Genomic DNA, 20,248 nt, shown 5'->3' with positions numbered 1-20,248 from the left:
AATATTATTCTGTGTTCACTCTGCTCACACTATACCCCTCTATGACTATTCTGTCACTGTACAGCAGTTTCATAAGTACTATGTGGAACTGTATGCCTGCCCAGCCAACCATTTACCTTCACAGATCATGGAGTACTTAAGCAATGTGAAAAGGTCCTGGCTTGAAAGTGTGAACACTTTCTAGCACAATTGTCCCCAAAGAGATACAACATGGTTTATCAATGTTTGGTGGGAAGGCACTTGGGACTGATGACCTCACCATAAAGCTTCTACAAATAATTTGTCACAGAGTTCACCCCATATCCTATGGTTCTACTTGGAGCTATGTTGTAGAGAGAAAGCCTCCCTCACCATGTTTGATGCTCTGATTTTTGCTTTCTTGAAAGCAGACAAGATCTTAACTCATTGCTTGTCATATCAACCACTGTGGCTTCTTTATAATCATATTTGAAAATGAATGAAGTGTCTCTCCTCTCTTATTAGGGATGTGGTCCCACTTGATCAATCAAGATTCTTACTGAGGCACACAGCACCAAACTACGAACCCTATTTGCTATAACAGAACAGTTAGACTCCAATGTTCAAGTTTTATTCTTGGATGCTGTAAAGGCATTTAACTCCTTTGAGAGAGTCTGGGGGTCATTCTGACCCTGGCGGCCGGTGACCGCCAGGGTCACAGACCACGGGAGCACCGCCAACAGGCTGGCGGTGCTCCGGAGGGCATTCTGACCGCGGCAGTTCAGCCGCGGTCAGAAAGGGTAAACCGGCGGTCTCCCGCCGGTTTACCACTGCCCTACAGAATCCTCCATGGCTGTGGAGCGCGCTCCGCAGCCATGGGGATTCTGACACCCCGTACCGCCATCCTGTTCCTGGCGGGTCTCCCGCCAGGAACAGGATGGCGGTAGGGGGTGCCGCGGGGCCCCTGGGGGCCCCTGCAGTGCCCATGCCCATGGCATGGGCACTGCAGGGGCCCCCGTAAGAGGGCCCCGCAAAGTATTTCAGTGTCTGCAAAGCAGACACTGAAATACGCGACGGGTGCAACTGCACCCGTCGCACCCCCTGCAACTACGCCGGCTCAATTCTGAGCCGGCGTCCTCGTTGCAGGGGCATTTCCTCTGGGCCGGCGGGCGCTCTTTTGGAGAGCGCCCGCCGGCCCAGAGGAAATGTCTGAATGGCCGCCGCGGTCTTCTGACCGCGGTGCGGTCATTTGGCGGCGGTACCTTGGCGGACGGCCTCCGCCGTCCGCCAAGGTCATAATCAGGGCCTCAATGTTTTAAATCTAGTTGCATATTTACAAGCTCCTAGCGCCACCTTGTGCTGCCCTAGTGTCATTTTTTTATGCTAAGTCGGCGTTAAGGAGGCCTTGCTCCCACACCATATTTACAAAGTGGCACAATGCTTGGGTTGCACTACTTTGTAAAGCCTTTGGACCACATTTCAGTGCACTATTTTTTCTGTCATTTTTATTGCCTGCTCAGAACAGACTTTAAAATGGCACATCCATTTTAATCAGTGGACCACCCTGTGCTTTGCTACACTAGTGTCAGAATTGTTTACGCTAATGCAGCAGATCACCACAATAGTGTCAAAAATGTTGACACTATTATCTGAACGACCACCATTGTGCACCGTATTGTAAATACAACACAACCATGGTGCTGTTAGGTGGGCCAGGGGTGATGCAAGAAAAGTGCTGCATTGAGACCGATGCACCACTTTCTTGTAAATATGCCCCCCAGTGCAGCTGTTGTACACTTACCCAAGGCCCAAATCTAAACAAATAATGACACCTCCAAACTCATTACTATAGCAAGTGCACCAGGATGGGATATCCCCTATTTCCTTAAATATATGCACTAGCTTGAACCATTGGTGTGTGTTTTATAAGGGAACAACATACACACCGAGACTTACAGCTTCTTGGACGAGAGTTGGTGATATCAGCTTATGCAATGATCTATTTATTACTTTACATCAAATACTCTATTACAAATCTCTCACCACTACTCTGGGAGATTCTATAGTTTGTTAATTTATCTGGATTGAAAATTATTTGGAATTAGTTTCTGCTCTTCCCTCTGACGGATGCTGCCGCAGTCTTCCCACTTGAGTTTCCATTACAGTGGGCCACTGGATCTGCTCGCTATCTGAAGATTACAGTACACAGAGAACTCAGGGAGGTTATCAGCAATACCTATAGAGTGATGCTTGCTAAGCTCACTGATAGTGTTGATGGATAGTTGAAACTCCTGTTGATGGTGACTGGTAGGATCCCATAATGAAAATGATGGTATAATCAAAATCACTGCACCTCCTCCTGAACATACAAATTGCCCTCACTAAAGCCTTCTTTCATAATCATAATCAACTAACGATTCAAGTTGGCTGGTTCAGCAAACAATCCCCTATTGCTTGGAGTACGATTGTCCTCCCCTATGAGCAAGGTGGCTTTGCAGACCCTGACTATTTGCACCTCTATGTCTGTTGCACATGTCCAATTTGTGTGCAACCGGTTATACATTTCTGTGCCAACACTACATGTAACACTAGAAAGGGATAACACTGACCCACAAAATGGGCAGTAAAGCTATATGAGAAGCCCTATTTGAAGAATACTTGCTTTGACCTACTTGATAATTAATTTGGCACTATCTGCTTCCTAAAAATAGAGGCAGGGTATTACATTCCACGATCTAAAACTGGAGGTATGCGTCTGGCTTCACCACAAAAGGGATGCTCTTGCGCTGCTCAAAAGATCATGCAGCTCTGCTCCCATAGCTCTCTCAAGAACATGAATGCAATTTCAGTTTGAATCATAAAAATAAATAATGGACAATTTATGGAGCAATTGCTGCTGAGCTGTCAAAAAGTGCACTCACATCATAGGCATAAACTGATTCAATATAAGTGTATCCCTTATTTTTATTAGGTTTTGCCTGCACAGCACTTGTACTGGCCCTTGTGAAACCTACTGTATTAAATACATCTTAAAATGGGCTTCATCCCTCCCTTGCTTTTTGCATGTTTTTCATTGGTTCCCGTGCTTGCCACTTACTTTTCCTCCATTTCTATTAGCTGTATCATATGTCTTGCATTTACCAGTGCTTGTTCCTGGAGTGTTTGCTCTTATCAGTGTCCCGAAGCCCAAGTACAGATTTTATCCGCTTTCATTGAACTTCATTACATCACTACAAGATCTACATCCTTCTGGTGAAACAACAGGGCTGCTTGTGCGCTGCACTGGTTTCATTGGAGACCTGTGACCACAATTTTGCCTGATTTATGGGAAGCCAGTGATCCCATCACAATAGCACTCAACAATGCCACTGGGACAACAGGCACTCACCAGTCTCCTCCCTCCTCCCCTGGGGCTGAAGCACGCACCCACTCTAGGGAACTTTTAAAAGCTTTTTTGCTTGTTGTTACATTCTGCAGGGAGATTGCTTTAAGTTCGGTAACCAAAAATCTATTTTGGTCTTGCAGAATGGATTTGTAGTATTGTGACCCCTGGGGCCACCATGCCGTGGTATACACCACCATGTAAGTAGCGGGCACTGCTGATGTTTCTCGTACTCTCGCTGTGAGACTTGGCATCCTTGGCGGAGTCTCTCCTAACTTTTTGCCTCTGTTTCCCAGGATGTTGATGTGTGCTAGACTCTGTGTTTGCTGTTTTTGGTACTCTGGGCACTTTACCACTGCTAAAGTTCAAGTGCTCTTATGTAAAATGTAAAATGTTTGTGTAATTGGCTTTCCATGATTGGCATATTTGATTGACATATTTGATTCACTAGTAAGCCCCTAGTACAGTGCACTAGAGGTGCCCAGGGCCTGTAAATCAAATGCTACTGGTGGGCCTGCAGCACTGGCTGTGCCTCCCACATGATTAGCCCTTGAAACATGGCTCTGACCCGCCATTGTAGTGTCTGTGTGTGCAGTTTAAAACTGCCAATACAACTTGGCAAGTGTACCCACTTGCCAGGCCTAAACCTTCCCTTTTCTTACATGTAAGGCTCCCCTGAGGTAGGCCCTAGGTAGCCCCATGAGCAGGGTACAGTGTATGTTTAAGGCAGGACATATACTAATGTGTTTTATATGTCATAACAGTTGCAAGGCCAACCCTCTCATAGGTTATCATGGGGGCTGCCTTTAAATGTGATTAAAGTGTAGATTCCCTTTAGGAGCAGATAGACATGTAGAGTTTGGGGTCTCTGGGCTCACAATTTAAAAATGCATCTTTTAGTAAAGTTGATTTTAAGATTGTGTGTTTGAAAATGCCACTTTTAGAAAGTGAGCATTTTCTTGCTTAAACCATTCTGTGACTCTGCATCTTTGTGGATTCCCTGTCTGGGTCAGTTTGACAGTTGGGCTGTTTGCACCTCTCTCTAGACAGAGATACAAAGGGAGCTGGGGTGTGGCCTGCATATCCTGATGAGCCATCTGTGCTAGGAGGGAGGTGAGGAGTGGTCGCTCACACCTGAAAGGGTTGTGCCTGCCCTCACACATTGCAGTCTCCAACCCCCTGGTGTGTGTCTGGGGCCTGGCCTGAGCAAGGCAGGATTTCATAAACAAGAGAGACTTTTCTTTGAAGTAAGCCTACTTCAAAGGCCAAAATGGGTATAAGAAGGGCACCCAAAACCACAAACTTTAGATCACTTCTGGGAACCAAGAGGAACCTCTGCCTGGAGAAGAGCTGAAGAGCTGAGGAAGAAGAGGGACAGCAAAGTCTTCTCTCTGCCAGTACCTGGAGCCTCTGCTGAGACTCCTGCCCTGCCAAGTGGTGCCCTATCCAGTTCCTGGGGGCTTGTCAGGTGAAGCTGGTGGACCAAGGTTGGAAATCCACGCACAGATCGGCGTGCAGGGAAATTTCTGACGCAACATCCGAGAGCAGCTAAAAGAACGACATGCCACCAGCTCGGCTGCTGAAATTGATTTCGCACTTGTGAAATCGATGCATGCAGCTGGAGAAATGACACTCGTCATCGCTGACAGAGGCTGCAACGATGTAACATCGCTGGGTGCAGAAAAACAACACAAGTCTGTCCAGACCCGAGGTGCGTTGTCCGGATCGACGCATGTCTCTCCTGTGGGGAAAGAAAAGACGCACGCCGATCAGAACGGAGAAGGAGCAACGACGCACGACCTCGCTTGCAGGTAAGAAATCAGCACACTCTTACTTTTTCGAAGCACTCGCTCGTGCGGGTTATTTTGATGCGAACCAGGTACATTTTCACACTAACAGCATTATCGCTGTTTTTTAAAGGACATGAAGACTCTTTTTGCTTTTTAATTAATAACTTGACTTGTGTATGGTGGATTTTTGTTGTTTTGTAGTGTTTTCATTAAGTTAAAGTGTTTGTTGGTACAAATACTTTACACCTAGCACTCTGAAGGTAAATCTGCCTGCTCATGCCAAGCTACCAAGGGTGTGAGCGGGGGTTAGCTGAGGGTGATTCTCTTTTAACTTCACTACAGTGAGGATCCTTGCTTGGACAAGGGGTAACCTGACTGCCAACCTCAGACCTTATTTCTAACGTTGGTGATCAGCAGTTGGGATTGGACTTATATTTGTACTTGACATACAGTGATTAAGTGTACACTACTGTTTTGAGTTCAGACCACTGTGTGACCACATACTACTTGTCTTGTGATTTTTGCTTTTCTCTTTCGCACTTCTTTTTTGTTCTACTTCTTGCTGATCCCTTGATTGACTTTTTTGAAACTTCATTTGGGAACTCATTTTTCTGCCTTTGGAACTTTGCACTTTTTTAACTCTTCATCATGTCTCAATCTGGAGATGCATCAGCTGGAGCTGCTTTTGACATAGAGAAATTGGAGAGCTACACAGTGGCTCAGTTGAAGCAGTTCTGCAAAGAGTTTGCCTGTCCCATTAAGCCCTCATCCAAGAAGGAGGAGCTGCAAAAGGCGCTGAGGGCCTGGATGACAGCCAAAGAAGGTAAGGGGGACACAGATGAGGATCAGGAAGGGGCAGGAGGGGTGCAAGTCACTCACAATGATGTAGTGGGTGGGCCTGTTATGTCCAGGGAGAGAGTCTCCAGGGCGGGTAGCAGTGTGTCCTCCAAGGGTCTGACACCAGAAGAGTTCCAGGAAAGACAGGCAGGGAGAGAGTACCAATTGGAGCTGGAGAAGCTCAAGCTTAAGATGGAGAGGGAGAGGGAGGACAGAAGGATGGCCATTGAGGAAAAGAAGACACTGCTGGCTCATGAGCTTAGCTTGAGGGAGCTAGATCAGAGAAGCCAGCCCAGTAGAGATGGTGGCAGCAACAGCGCAGTGCAGCTTGAGAGAACAGACCACATTCCAAGAGATCTAGTTAAGGATTACAAGAGGGAGGATGACATATACTTGTGGTTGAAGGGGTATGAGTCTGCTCTCCACATGAATCTGGTCCCTGAAGCTCATTGGGGGCGGGTCTGTGGAAGCACTTTGAGGTAGAGGGGAGGTATACTCTGACATCCTTAGGAGATTCTCAGGGGCTCACTTACTCTATCATGAAGGATACCCTACTGACAAGATATGGTCTCATCCCTGAGCAGTATAAGGACAAGTGTAGGTCCTATAAGAAGAAGGAATCCCAAACATGGTTGGAGTGTGTTGATTAATTCTGCAGGTCACTGGATGGTTGTGTGCAGGACAGTAAGGGAACAACATATGAGGGGCTTTACAATCTGATTGCTTGGGAGCACTTGTACAGTCTGTTTTCTAGAGCTGTGCCAGCACCTGATTGACAGCAAGCTGACTAATCCCAGGAAGCTTGCCCAGGATGCGGACTGCTGGGAGAGCACCAGGGTCCAGAAGAGTTATGAGGGAGGCCAGGCCAAGGGTGGACAGTGTTCCTCTCAGAAGAAAGCATTGGGTAAGGGCAAACAGGGGGAGTTCTCAAAAGGGCCCCAACCTAGTTCCCAGAGAAAGGATTCCCAGCCCCCTAGTGAAAATAAACCACGGTTTTCCAAAGTTAAACCTGTTGAAGGGGGTCGCCAGCATAAGCGTTATGCATGCGACTAGTTGGGTCATGTGGGGGGATCCCACATTCCCCAAGAGTACACCGACACCCACTGATGCTCAATGCCGGAGTTTGGCTAATGTAGTGCTTGGGAAGGAGTTGGTTCAAGGTGGGTGGGAGCCAGCTGAGATGACCCTTGTCTCACTAGGGGACAGTGAGATCTTCCAGAGAACCCTAGTGTCTGAGAACACAAAAAAAAAATTATAGGCAGTGGGTGACCATTAATGGATAGAGGGTGGAGGCTTCGAGAGACACAGGAGCCAGTTTGACTTCAGTGAAGAGTCACCTGGTGTCTGAAGAGCAAATAGATCCCCATGTACTTCAACAAGTAGTTGCAGTGGACAACTCAGAGCAACTAGAGTGGTGCAGGCTCCCTTAGAATGGGAGAGGGGCTCAGGTTCCTTGAAGGTAGCTGTGAGTCCAACCATGCCTGTAGATTGTTTGCTTGGCAATGACCTGGGGGATTCCCGTCGGAAGGAGGTGGAACACAAGTCACACTTGGAGATATTCTTCTTCCTTCTTAGGTGGGTATGTGTAGCCACCACATCAATGGCAGCCCGTCAGGGTGGTCAGGAGGCCCTGGAGCCTGAAACAGTGGCCCAGTGGACCACCAAACAGAAGAAGGGCAAGGGGTGCAGGAAAGCGGCCCCAGAAGTTCCCACAGTCTGGGAGGAGGTGGAGCCTGAGGGTAACGCCCTGGAGCCTACAGGGGAACAGGTGGCTGAACTGAGGGAGGTCCCTGAACTGTCACAGTGACAGCAAGAAAGGGGACCCACCAGGGAAGCATTCTGTGAGGAACAGAAGACATGCCCTACTCTAGTGTGTTTGCAGCAGCAGGCTGCAGACTAGGCGGCTGGCAAGGAGCCAGGATCTCACCTGTTTTATTGGGAGGATGGCCTCCTGTATAGTGAGACTAAGGTTGTTGATCCTGACTCATCCCGTGTGCTCGTAGTGCCCCAGTGCTTAGAACCTTCGTACTGGGTCTGGTTCATGATGTGCCTTTAGCTGGACATTTGGAGTAGGACAAGACCTTTGACCAGCTTGTCATCCACGTTTACTGGCCCCTAATGCGCAGGCACTCAGATGCTCATTGCAGGTCTTGCCAGACTTGTCAGGCAAGTGGCAAGAGTGGGGGTTTAATGCAAGGCTCCCCTCCAACCTTTTCCAGTGGTCAGTATCCCATTTGAAAGGTTTGGTATTGCTATTGTGGGGCCTCTTGATCCCAAGACATCCATGGGCAACAGGTTCATCCTGGTCTTGGTGGAACATGCCACCCGGTACCCAGAAGCCATTCCTCTGAGTTTAATCACTTCCCCTGTGGTGGGTTGTGCATTGATGGGGTTTTTACCTGCCTGGGGATCCCCAAGGAAATGGTATCTGATAGGGGTACCAACTTCATATCTACTTATATGAAGTCGCTCTGGCAGGAGTGTGGCGTAACGTACACGTTCACCACTCCTTACCACCCCCAAAGCAATGGTCCAGTTGAAAGATTCAACTGCACCTTAAAAGACATGATCATGGGCCTGTCAGAGCCCTTGAGGCAGAATTGGGAGGTCCTCTTGCCATGTCTTCTGTTCGCCTGCAGGGAGGTGCCTCAAAAACGGATTGGATTTGGTCCTTTTGAGCTACTATATGGCTACCCTGTCAGGGGACCTTTGAGTCTGGTGAAGGAGGGCTTAGAGAAAGCACCCAGTAAACCTCCCCAGGATGTATTTAGCTACATGCTGGCCTTCAGAAACCAAACTGCCCGCTTCAGAGCTCTATCACAACAGAACTTCGAAGCAAGCCAGGTAGACATAAAACAGTGGTATGACCAGAATTCTACTCTGGTCGGGTTTCAGTCTGGGCAAAAAGTGTGGGTAATGGTGCCAATGGAGCCTAGGGCACTCCAGGACAAATGGAGTGGGCCATTTGCTCTCCGCAAGAGCAACATCACCAACCTGGTGGACTTGCAGCCCCCCAGGAACTCTTTAAGGGTCCTGCATTTGATCCAGCTCAAACCATACTTTGAGCAGACTGAATTGTCCATGCTCCTAGCAGCAAATGATAGGGTGGAGGAGGAGAGTGAGCCTCTTCCTGATCTCCTGTCTGCTGGAAAGAATGATGGGTCTGTGGAAGGAGTGAACCTCTCCCCTCCCCTGACCTCAGAACAACAGAGGGACTGTCACCAGGAATTGGGTCAGTTTGCCTCCCAGTTCTCCTTGATCCCAGGGGTCACCACAGAACTCCGGTTCTGTGTGGACTACTGGGGTCTCAATTCGGTCACTAAAACTGATGCGCACCCTATCCCCTGAGACGATGAACTTGATCAGTTGGGAGCTGCCAAATACCTCAGCACATTTGATCTGACATCTGGATATTGGCAGATTGCCCTAACTGAGGGGGGCAAGGAGAGGTCATTTTCTACCCCAGATGGACAGTTCCAGTTTAAGGTGATGCCATTTGGGATGAAAAATGCCCCTGCCACATTCCAGGGATTGGTAAACCAGGTGTTGACTGGGCTGGATGACTTCAGTGCAGCATACATGGATGATATTGCAGTGTTCAGTTTCACTTGGGAGGAACACTTGCAGCACCTCTACAGAGTGTTGGGGCCCTGCAAAAGGCAGGCCTCACTATTAAGGCCAGCAAGTGTCACGTAGGGTAGGGTTCAGTGCTGTATTTGGGAAACCAGGGAGGGAGTGGCTAAGGACCACCCCTACAGCCAAAAAGTGACACCATTCTGGCTTGGGAGCCCCCCAAGACCCAGACTGAGGTGAGAGCCTTTTAGGCCTCACTGACTATACAGGAGGTTTGTCAAGGGATATGGCACCATTGTCGCCCCATTGAATGAGTTGACTTCCAAGAAGCAACCAAAGAAGGTGATCTGGACAGAGGCTTGCCAAACCACTTTTGAGGCCCTGAAGGCTGCCATTTGCAGAGCACCTGTGCTGAAGGCACCTGACTACTCTACACTCACAGCTTAATGAAGAGGGCCTAGATCAACCTGTAGCCTTCATTTGCAAGTTACTTCCCAAGGAATGTATGTGGAATACAATATAGCGTGAAGCTTTTGCTGTGGTCTGGGTGCTGAAGAAGTTAAGACTCACTTTCAGGTTCAGACCGACCACAGGCCTCTCAGATGGTTAATACAGATGACGGGTGAGAATCCAAAACTGTTGAGGTGGTACATTTCCCTACAGGGGATGGAATTTCCGTGCCCTGGCACAACACGCGCCACTGCTGATGGTCTGTCCAGATTCTTCTGGCTTAGTGATGAGGACTTCCATGAGGTTGGATAGTTGCTCCCAACTTTCAGCTGGGGGGGGGCACATGTTAGACTTGCATCTTTGGCGTGGACTCCAATAATATTTTGCCTCTGTTTCCCAGGTTGTTGATGTGTGTTGGACTCTGTTCATGCTGTTTTTGATACTCTGAGCCCTTTACCACTGCCATCCAGTGCTAAAAAGCAAGTGTTCCTCTGTAACATGTATGTGTAATTGGTTTTCCCTGATTGGCATATTTGATTTACTAGTAAGTCCCTAGTACAGTTCACTAGAGGTGCCCAGGACCTGTACATCAAATGCTACTAGTGGCCTGCAGCACTGGTTGTGCCACCCACATGAGCAGCCCAGTAAACATGGCTCAGATGTGCCACTGCAGTGTCTGTGTGTGCAGTTTTAAACTACCAAATTGACTTGGCAAGTGTACCCACTTGCCAGGCCTAAATCTTCCCTTTTCTTACATGTAAGGCACCCCTAAAGTAGGCCCTAATGTAGCCACATGGGCATGGGGCAGTGTATATTGAAGGTCAGACATATACTAAGGTGTTTTGTATGTACTGACAGTGAAATACTGCCAAATTTGGTTTTCACTGTGCAAGACCTATCCTTCTCATAGGTTAACATTGGGGCTGTATTTAAATATTACTAAAGAGCAAATTTCCTTTGAGAGCATATGGAAATATGGAGTTTAGAATCTCTGAACTCACAATTTCAAAATACATATTTTAGTAAAGGTGCTTTTTTATGTTGTGTGCTTGAAAATGGCACTTTTAGAAAGTGGCCATTTTCTTGCTTAAACCATTCTGTGACTCTGCCTGTTTGTGGATTCCCTGTCTGGGTCAGTTTGACAGTCGGGCTGTTTGCACCTCTCACTAGACAGTGGCACAAAGGGAGGTGGGATGTAGCCTGCATTTCCTGATGAGCCATCTGTGCTGAGAGAGAGGGGAGGAGTGGTCACTCACACCTGAAAGGGCTGTGCCTGCCCTCACACATTGCAGTCTCCAACCCCCTGGTGTGTGTCTGGGGCCTGGCCTGGGCAAGGTAGGATCTTACAAACAAGGGAGACTTTCCCCTGAAGTTTGCCTGCTTCAAAGGCAGAAAAAAGTATAAGTAGGGGACCCAAAGCCCCTGAAGATTGGATCACATCTGGAACCAAGAGCAACCTCTGCCAAGGAGAATAGCTGAAGAGCTGAGCAGAAATGCTGTCCCTGCCTGTGACTGTGCTTTGTTGGGCTATCCTGCAGTTGCTGTTTCTACTTGTGAAAGGGGACAAAGACTGAATGTGGCTGGAAAAACAAGGTGTAACACCCGCTTATGGAAGCTGATAGTGACCCAACCCCAATCAGTGCGGTTTTCTGATACTGTGCAACTGGATTTTCCATGCATTGTCCCTGGGCATCCAAGTCTAACCGACTCTGCATGGATCCGAGGTGCCCCATCTGGAAATCAATGCATCGCTCTCTTGTGAGGGAGAAAAATGTGCATCGCCAACCCGACCGGAGAAGGAAATGATGCATGGCCTGGCTTGCGAGTAAGGAATCAACGCATCACTGACTTTTCCAATGCACCGTCGCCTGTGTAGCTTTAATTTTTACGCTAACCAGGTATTTTGTGTAACAACAGCATTCTCACTGTTTTCTAAGGATAAAGGGCCAGATGTATTGAACTATTTTGCATTAGCAAATGGTGAGAATCGCAAAATTTGGCCGTTTGTGAATGCAAAAATGGCTTTCAAGATTTATAAAAGGCATTCCGAGTGCAATTTCAAGGAATCACTAAAATAGCGATTCCCTGAAATTGCGACTCTATTTAGGGAATCACAAATTGCGATTCTCTAAATAGGAAATCGCAAATAGGGAATTCCTATTTGCAATTTCCTATGCACATGTATCATGCATTTCCTAAATGCGAATTGGGCATTTAGGAAATGCAATTACTACCAAATCCAATTTGGTGGTAAGCATGTGCAATTTTTAAAAATGCATTATAAATGCATTTTTAAAAATGACACGTAGCATACACATGCCCCTAGGTCATATGTACGCTTCACATGTCCACAACTATTTTTTTAGGGGTCCATCAGTGGGTGCCTTAGGACCCCAGAACCCTGGGGTTTGCATTACCTATTTTGCAAATTCCTAAATGGGGTCTATGGTTGGAGTCAGGTTACCTGCGTCCAAGCAGGAACCCTCACTCTAGTCAGGGTAAGTCACACAATCCAAATTATCCTGTGCCCACCCTCTGGTAGCTTGGCACTGAGCAGTCAGGCTTAACTTAGAAGGCAATGTGTAAAATATGTGTGCAATAAATCATGCAATAACACAGTGGAACATCACAAAAATACACCACACAGTGTTTAGAAAAATATATAGGGGGTCATTACTACCTCGGCGGTCTTTTTTCAAGACCGCAGAGGGACCGCCGTGTGGAAGACCGCCTGTGCAGGTGGTTTGCCGCTCGGCCTATTATGACCGTTTGCAGCTCTCCGTCCCTTTACGGATGGAGAGCCGCCAACAGCCATACTGGCGGGAGGCGGGGAAGTGGAGGTTGCTCCACCTCCACGCCAACAGGCTGTGTGTCATTCCAGTGGGCAGTGCGTTGATTTTCAAGTTGCTACGCTGGCGCTGTGTCGATCTTCCCCTTGCGAAGTTGGGCTGCGTCATTCCGGTTCAGCATATAGTGGTGTTCCCACCGCGATGCAGGCTGTGCTTTGTTTCTGGCAGGCTGTGCGTCGATTTTTGCCACACGGGATTTCTTCTTGCCGGAATGAAGTCTTTTTGGTCCCGAGACTTCAGGGAAAAGGAGGCAAGCTTTATCCAACCCCTTGGAGAACACTTCTCAGCACAGCCAGAGAGTAGCAATGCAGCAGGGCGACAGCAAGGCAGCAGACCTTCTCAGAAAGCAATCAGGTGAATCCTTTGGGCATCCCAGCAGTTCTTCTTGGCAGGTTGCAGGTTCTGGTTCAGGTTCTCTTCTCCAGGAGTGTCTACCTCAGAAGTGTCTGTGTTGGTAGGGTCAGAGACACTGCTTAAATGCCTGAACGTGCCTTTGAAGTGGGGGAGACTTCAAAGAATGGCTTAGAAGTGCACAAGGTCCCCTTTCAGTTCCATTCTGTCTGCCAGGGTCCAAGTATGGGGTGTGGCAGTCCTTTTTGTGAGAGCGGGCTACTGTCCTTTGACATGTAAGTGTCAGGCCCTTCACCCTCCCAGCCCAGGAAGACCCATTCAATATGCAGATGTATGCAAGTGTGACTGAGCATCCTGTGTTTGGGGTTGTCTGAGTGAATGCACAAGGGAGCTGTCAACTAACCCAGCCAGACATAGATTGTAAGGCACAGAAGGATTTAAGGACCAGATGTAGGAAAGTCAAATTGCGACTTGCAATTTGCTAGTCCCTTCGACTCGCAAATTGCAAGTCGCAATTTGGGATGCAGAAAGGTGTCTCAGACACCTTCTGCGAGCCCATAGCGACTCAGGGCACTGACAGGGATGGAGGCCTGCTGGGAACTGTTTTTTTTTTCAAAGTGCAACCCGTTTTCCTTAAAGGAAAACGAGCTGCACTTTAAAAAATAAACCGAAACCTTTTGTTTCGGTATTTTTCAGGGCAGGTAGTGGTCCATGGGACCACTGCCTGCTCTGAAAAATTATTTTTTGGTGCAGTCACAAAGAGGAAGGGGTCCCATGGGGACCCCTTCCCGTTTGCGAATAGGTTACCATCCACTTCAAGTGGATGGTAACTGCGAGTCCATTTGCGACCGCTTTCGCAGTCGCAAATGGAATTGCATACCACTGCGACTCGCAAATAGGAAGGGAACACCCCTTCCTATTTGCGACTCGGAAATGCATTTTGCGAGTCGGTTCCGACTCGCAAAATGCATTTCTACATAGCAAAGATGCATTTGCGACTCGCAAACAGCGATTTTTGCCATTTGCGAATCGCAAAGTCTTTGCTACATCTGGCCCTAAGTGTAGAGTTGAATTTCTAAAATAGTAATATAAAATCCAACTTCACTATTAAGCAGGATTTTGTATCACCATTCTGGCCATACTAAATATGACCTGGTTACTCCTTTCAGATAAGGATCTACCCCTCAAACAGTATATGAGGGTAGCCCTAATGCTATCCTATGAAAGGAGCAGGCCTCACAGCAGTGTAAAACGAATTTAGGAATTTTACACTACCAGGACCTATAGAACATACATGTTCATGTACTACCTTTTACCTACATAGGACCCTGCCCTATGGGCTACCTAGGGCCTACCTTAGGGGTGACTTCTATGTAGAAAAAGGGGATGCCAAGTCGAAGTGGCAGTGAAACTGCACACACAGGCACTGCAGAGGCAAGCCTGAGACATGGTTAGGGGGCTACTTATGTGGGTGGCACAACCAGTGCCACAACCCACTAGTACCATTTAATTTACAGGCCCTGGGCACATGTAGTGCACTTGACTAGGGACTTACGAGCAAATTAAATAAGCCAATTGGGTCTGAGGTAATGTAACCATGTTTTTTGGAGAGAGCATATGCTCTTTAGCACTGATCAGCAGTGGTGAAATGTACAGAGTCCAAAGCCAGCAAACATGAGGTCTGAAAAAAGTTTGGGGGTGACCCTGCAGAAAGGCCATTTCCAACAAAAACCATTCACACCTATGGACCCACAGGCCCAACAGGATGAATGGAGTCCCATTCCCTAATTGCGATTCGGTAATAATGATTGAGACTTTTAAGAATTTAAGAAATCACTATTACCGAATCTGAATTTTCATGCATCCCATTTTGTATTTCTTAAATAGCGATTTCTTAAAAATCGCTATTCAGGGAATGCAAAGCGGGATGATGTTACATCTGGCCCTCAGACTCTTTTTGAAATTCATATCTTGACTCATGTATGTTGTTTTTTGTCGTTTTGGTCTTGTTTTGTTTAGATAAATATTACCTACTTTTCTAAACCTGCGTTGTGTCATTTTGTAGTGGTCCACTGTATTTCTGTGTGTTTTGGTACAAATATTTTACACATTGCTTCTGAAAGTAAGCCTGCCTGCTTGTGCCAAGCTACCAAGTGAGGGAGCAGGGGTTTATTGAGTGTGATTTCCCTTTACCTTGACTAAAGTGAGGGTCCTTGCCTGTACAGGGGGTAACCTGACTACCAACCAAAGACACCATTTCTAACTCTGGCAATTCTACGATCACCTGCGTACAACATGTTTTTGTAGCAGAGTAATTTGCAGTTGTTTGGAAAAGTCTTCCAAGTTACTCCTAGTAGCAGATTTATGGCCTCCTGTAGGAACTAAAACTTTGTGCTCCGACTTAGCTGGCCATTACATAAAAAATCCTGGATTAGGGGCAGTGACTCCAGCCGAGTTCTAGGTGTATGCTATCCATATTAGCAGGGCTTTGAAGTGACAGAAAGCTGATGCACTGTGCCTTTTAAAATGTCCTGACAAATACTGAATAATCTTTCTTCCATCTGTGTTGGCCAGCCTATAGCATGAAAGTTTTAATTTGCAGCTTTCATGACTACAATGGCATAATAAAGGCATTCTGTACCTAGAGCACCTGTTGTCCCATGCTCTCTAACAGAAAACAATTATGAAAAACTCTGAAAACAGCATAACAATGGACACTGGTTACACTTTGGATTCAATTACTCCATCCTTCTGAATGCTCTAGAGACCATTTATGGCTCTGCATCCAGGTGCCAAGACTTGTAAATTGGGCTGAGAAGTAGAGTTCTGAAACAATTTCCAAATAACATTTGTCCCATTGAAAGAATCCACTAGGGGCCGAGGGTGGCACACTGCTCAATAGTTGTGTTACGTATCACCCCCCAGCATCGTACTATGCCACCTCCTTGCCAGAGGTGTAGTTTGGCAGTAAGATTAGGGGAGTGGGGTGTGATCTTTAAATACATTGAAGGACAAGCAGGGTGAATGAGAGGGTTGTACGGGGCAGTGGAAGGGGAGAGGAATGCACATTGGTCAGAGTACCAAGAGAGAAAACACAATGGCCCAGATTTATGCTTTTTGCTGAAAAACTGAGCTAATGCAGTTTGCGGCAAAAAGTTTAAGTCCAGCTTGCATCATTTAACAACACCAGCCACAGCGCCATATTTATTGAATGGCACAAGCCGGTGCTAAACTTCGGTTAGCATCTTCAAGAAAGACATTAACCAGGTGGGGTTGGCTGTAGGGAAGGAGGGGGTTGTGTGTCAGAAAATTACGCTAGCCCGGTTAGAGGCAAAGAAAATGCCTCTAACTGGATTAGCACCATTTCCTGGCGCAAACCACCAAAAATATGACTCCTGTCTTAGAAAAGACAGGAGTCATGCCCATCAACCCAATGGCCAGTGTAGGGGACAAGTGTCCCCTGGGCATGGCCATTGCACCCTGTGCCATCCAGAGGTCCCCAAGTTAGGGCCCCGATGGCACTTTAAAAGAAAATTAAAAACTACTTATCCTACTTACCTGGGATGGGGCTCCTCGTCCTCTAGTGTCCCTCTGGTGTGGGTTGGTGTGTTCTGGGGCTTGGGGAGGGCACCTGTTTGACCCATTCAATGGTGCTTACCATGGAAATGGGTACACAGGTCCCCCAACTCCTGGTCTGACTCAGGTGTTAAATAATGGTGCAAAGCAGGCTTTGCACCATTTGAAGGTATTAAGCCAACTATAGAGTAGAAGCTGTGAACGAAACCAGAACCAACAGCCTTAAAGGAATGCGTGATTCCAGTAGTACGTTGAATATTCATTCCACAAGTTCACCAAAGTGCCTCGGAAAACTTGTGCATAAAAGAGACTATGACCTCGCAACTAGAAGAGCATAGGTCTAGCGTGCAGTTGTAAGTGCCACACGTTTTTGAAACAATAAAGCCTTGAGTCTCCTCAACTTTTCAAAATTCAAATCAGAAGTAGCAATATGAGGCCAAATATCTGCTACTCCTCCTTGTTGTGTAGGGGAAAGAGGACATTCCAGCTACATGTGACAATTTGGGAGGCCAAAATGACATAAGCAATTCCGTCTCACACTCCACAACATCTCTCACTGTTAAGGAGTACATTTGAGAGCATCTGAAACACAGGTCCAATCGAGGGAACTAAAACTTCCTTCAGATAACAATCCAAGTTTGTCACTGGGGCATTACATGCCCTGTGCAAGGACAGTTGTTTACAAACCAATAAATGGCTCACAGAAGTCTCGCATTCACTACTGCTAAGAAAGACCTCTTTCATGCCTTTGAAATATATGTACAAGAAGGGAAGCTCCCACACCTCGTGTATGTAACTATCTCCCAGCCTTTCATATCTGCCTAGTGGAATGTGTTTCAACCAGGGTGTGAATTGAAGTGTTCAAATAGGCAGATTTATAAAACAATGCATACTAGCAATACAGCAGATATTATTTTAGCCACAGTAAAAGGCAACTTTTCTGAGTTCTCAATGTTTTGAATGACATAAGTCTCTTCCTCCTTAGCCATTATTTATTGTTGTTATGTTAAATTAAATGTTAAAAATATGTCCCTTGCGCTGACGTGTTGTCAGGGAACGGGACCTGCTTTATCCGGTCAGACAAGGTGTTAATCCCATTATCTACAATGGTCAATGCTTTCTGTAAATTTCCCTTTCAATTTGCCTTAACCGGGCAGCTGCTTCTTGTTGGCAAAGTTTCTAAATTTAATTATATACTGCATATAAGAAGCATTTTCTTCTTTGTCTTCTGGGGCCTAACAGGAAATCCTGTAAATCTGTTTCATTAGACAAAAGACTGAGGGGTTCTTTAACAACATCTAGTAAGGAACTTTTTAACCATTGCTGGCATAATTTTCCTACACTCTGTGTTCTCACTATACCAGAGTGTTCTGAGGACACATAGTGAGGGTCCAGCCTATTTGTTCTAAAACCCCCAGTGAAGTTTACAAAATGAGCTTGGCACCCATTGGTGTCTACAGGCCACAATATCTACCCACCTGGACGTGAAAGTGATGTCTTAAATGTTCCATTGTGGACCCATTCATCGAGCTGATTTTCAGATGCGTTTATATATTTTTGCCACTTGTAAAATTTTACATGTGTACCTGGGTGCCTTAAGTGCCTACATTTTTGCTTAGCCTAAACAACTTGTTTCTTGTACAGTTTCATTCAAAAATATTATTTGAGCAGGTATCAGGCATGTTCTAAATAAAGCTTCCTTTCCCCTTATTTGTCAGTGTTTAGGTCCACACACACTTTCAAAGTCTATCGACTTAATCATAGCCTTCAATAGCTAATTGGGAAACAAAGGAATCAGAATAAATTAATTTTGTATCGGTCAATAAAATATGTTGAGTTTTCAACATGGGTAATTTAAAACAATATGATTCAGCATTTTTTACATTGTGCCCAGAAAAAAATGCAAACTTTTCACTACACATTTTGGAACTTATCACTTGAACAGTGTTCACACTGTATATAATAAATATTGTCTTTAGGGTACTTGCTCTGTGAATAAAATGATGTCCATAATATTTATAACAGACATATCTCCGTAATTTTCTTTGGATTGATACACATCCTCATTTTCAAATAATACAGCAAATCAGACATCACATTCCAATCATCAGAAACTACTCCCGCTATAATTACAACGTTTATAGAAAGTTTGAATAGATATGGTATTTGAATGACCTCCTTTTGGCCATATATATCAAATAATACTTTATCCCAAACAATCCCATCAGGAATTGGTATGGCAGAAATGTTCACTAGGGACAAGTCTCTGTGGACTTTGTGTGATGAAAAATGTGGTTTTAAGACCTCATCCACCTGTTCAACTCTAGAGCGTTCAGGAAGGTAATTACCATGTATAAGTAAAAAGAAAACAATGACAAACCCAATCGAAAGAACACATGCAAGTCGGGTTAGGAAGAGCCATAGGTAGTTTCATGGAATAATAAAATAGTTAAGTTTGAGCCAAATTATCAGCTTACGTGCTGTTGATAGTTCTGTTGCAGTAGAGTCAGTGAAAGTGTCATTGATGTCGGCAAAATATTCAGAAGCAGTTTGTGCAAAACCTGGAGCATTGTTTAGAAGAGAAGAAGTGGCAGAAGACTCTCTCCGTGGTTCATAGTAGATTATGCCATCCATTTGTGTAGAATTTGAATAAAAACTATCAATATTATTGGTGTTATTTGTAGTATTAGACGTAAGTGGAAACAATGAAAGCTCATTTTCCACCCTCCCCAAGCTCAGAGAGGTGTCCGCATTGCTGCTTAAAACCTATAGAGGAACATACTGGTCTGTAGTTAGAGGGATTTGGGTACTACCCCGGAGTGTCCTAGGTCTCCTGCGCAGGATCACCTATATGGTATAGCTTGACATTTTTTAAGAACCTAGTAACGGTGGTAGAATGACAGTTCTGGTACCGTGTATTCCCAGGATTGGAAATGGTGCATGATAAGAAGGACCAAACTCCTTTTTCATGGCAATCATTTCACGCACTAGAACCCCAACTTTTTTAATCCAGTCGGTAGATGTTACTGGTACATCCCTTATTACCAAGGAGGTGGCATTGGCAGATGCGTTGTCATCACAGAACTGTTGTAAGCCCTGTAAGACAGTGACACATTGATTTATGTCAAAAGATATATCTGCCACCTCCACACCAGGACCATCCAGATCTGGAAAACACATTTGTGTTCTGAACAGTCATTTGTATGAAGTATGCCCCCCCAGGGACCCGCTTTGCAGATCGGTGGTGCTCTCTGGACTTCGTACATGTAAGCCAACTACGACTTGTGCCTAATGCTCTGCCTGTTAAGGATTGCTTTAAATCTTGGTTTCGTCACTCCATGACGCTATTTCCCTCTGGATGAAATGGAGAAGAGTAATGCAGTTGGACCCCTAATGAAGCCATGGCATGCCTGAAAGCCCTTGAGGCAAAAGCAGGGCCCTGGTCCGAATGGAAAGCCGCAACAGCATATGTGCCAATAAAG

The sequence above is a fragment of the Pleurodeles waltl genome, chromosome 2_2 (assembly GCF_031143425.1).
Source record: "Pleurodeles waltl isolate 20211129_DDA chromosome 2_2, aPleWal1.hap1.20221129, whole genome shotgun sequence".
NCBI classification, from domain to species: Eukaryota; Metazoa; Chordata; class Amphibia; order Caudata; family Salamandridae; genus Pleurodeles; species Pleurodeles waltl.
Note: the sequence above shows the minus strand (reverse complement) of the source record.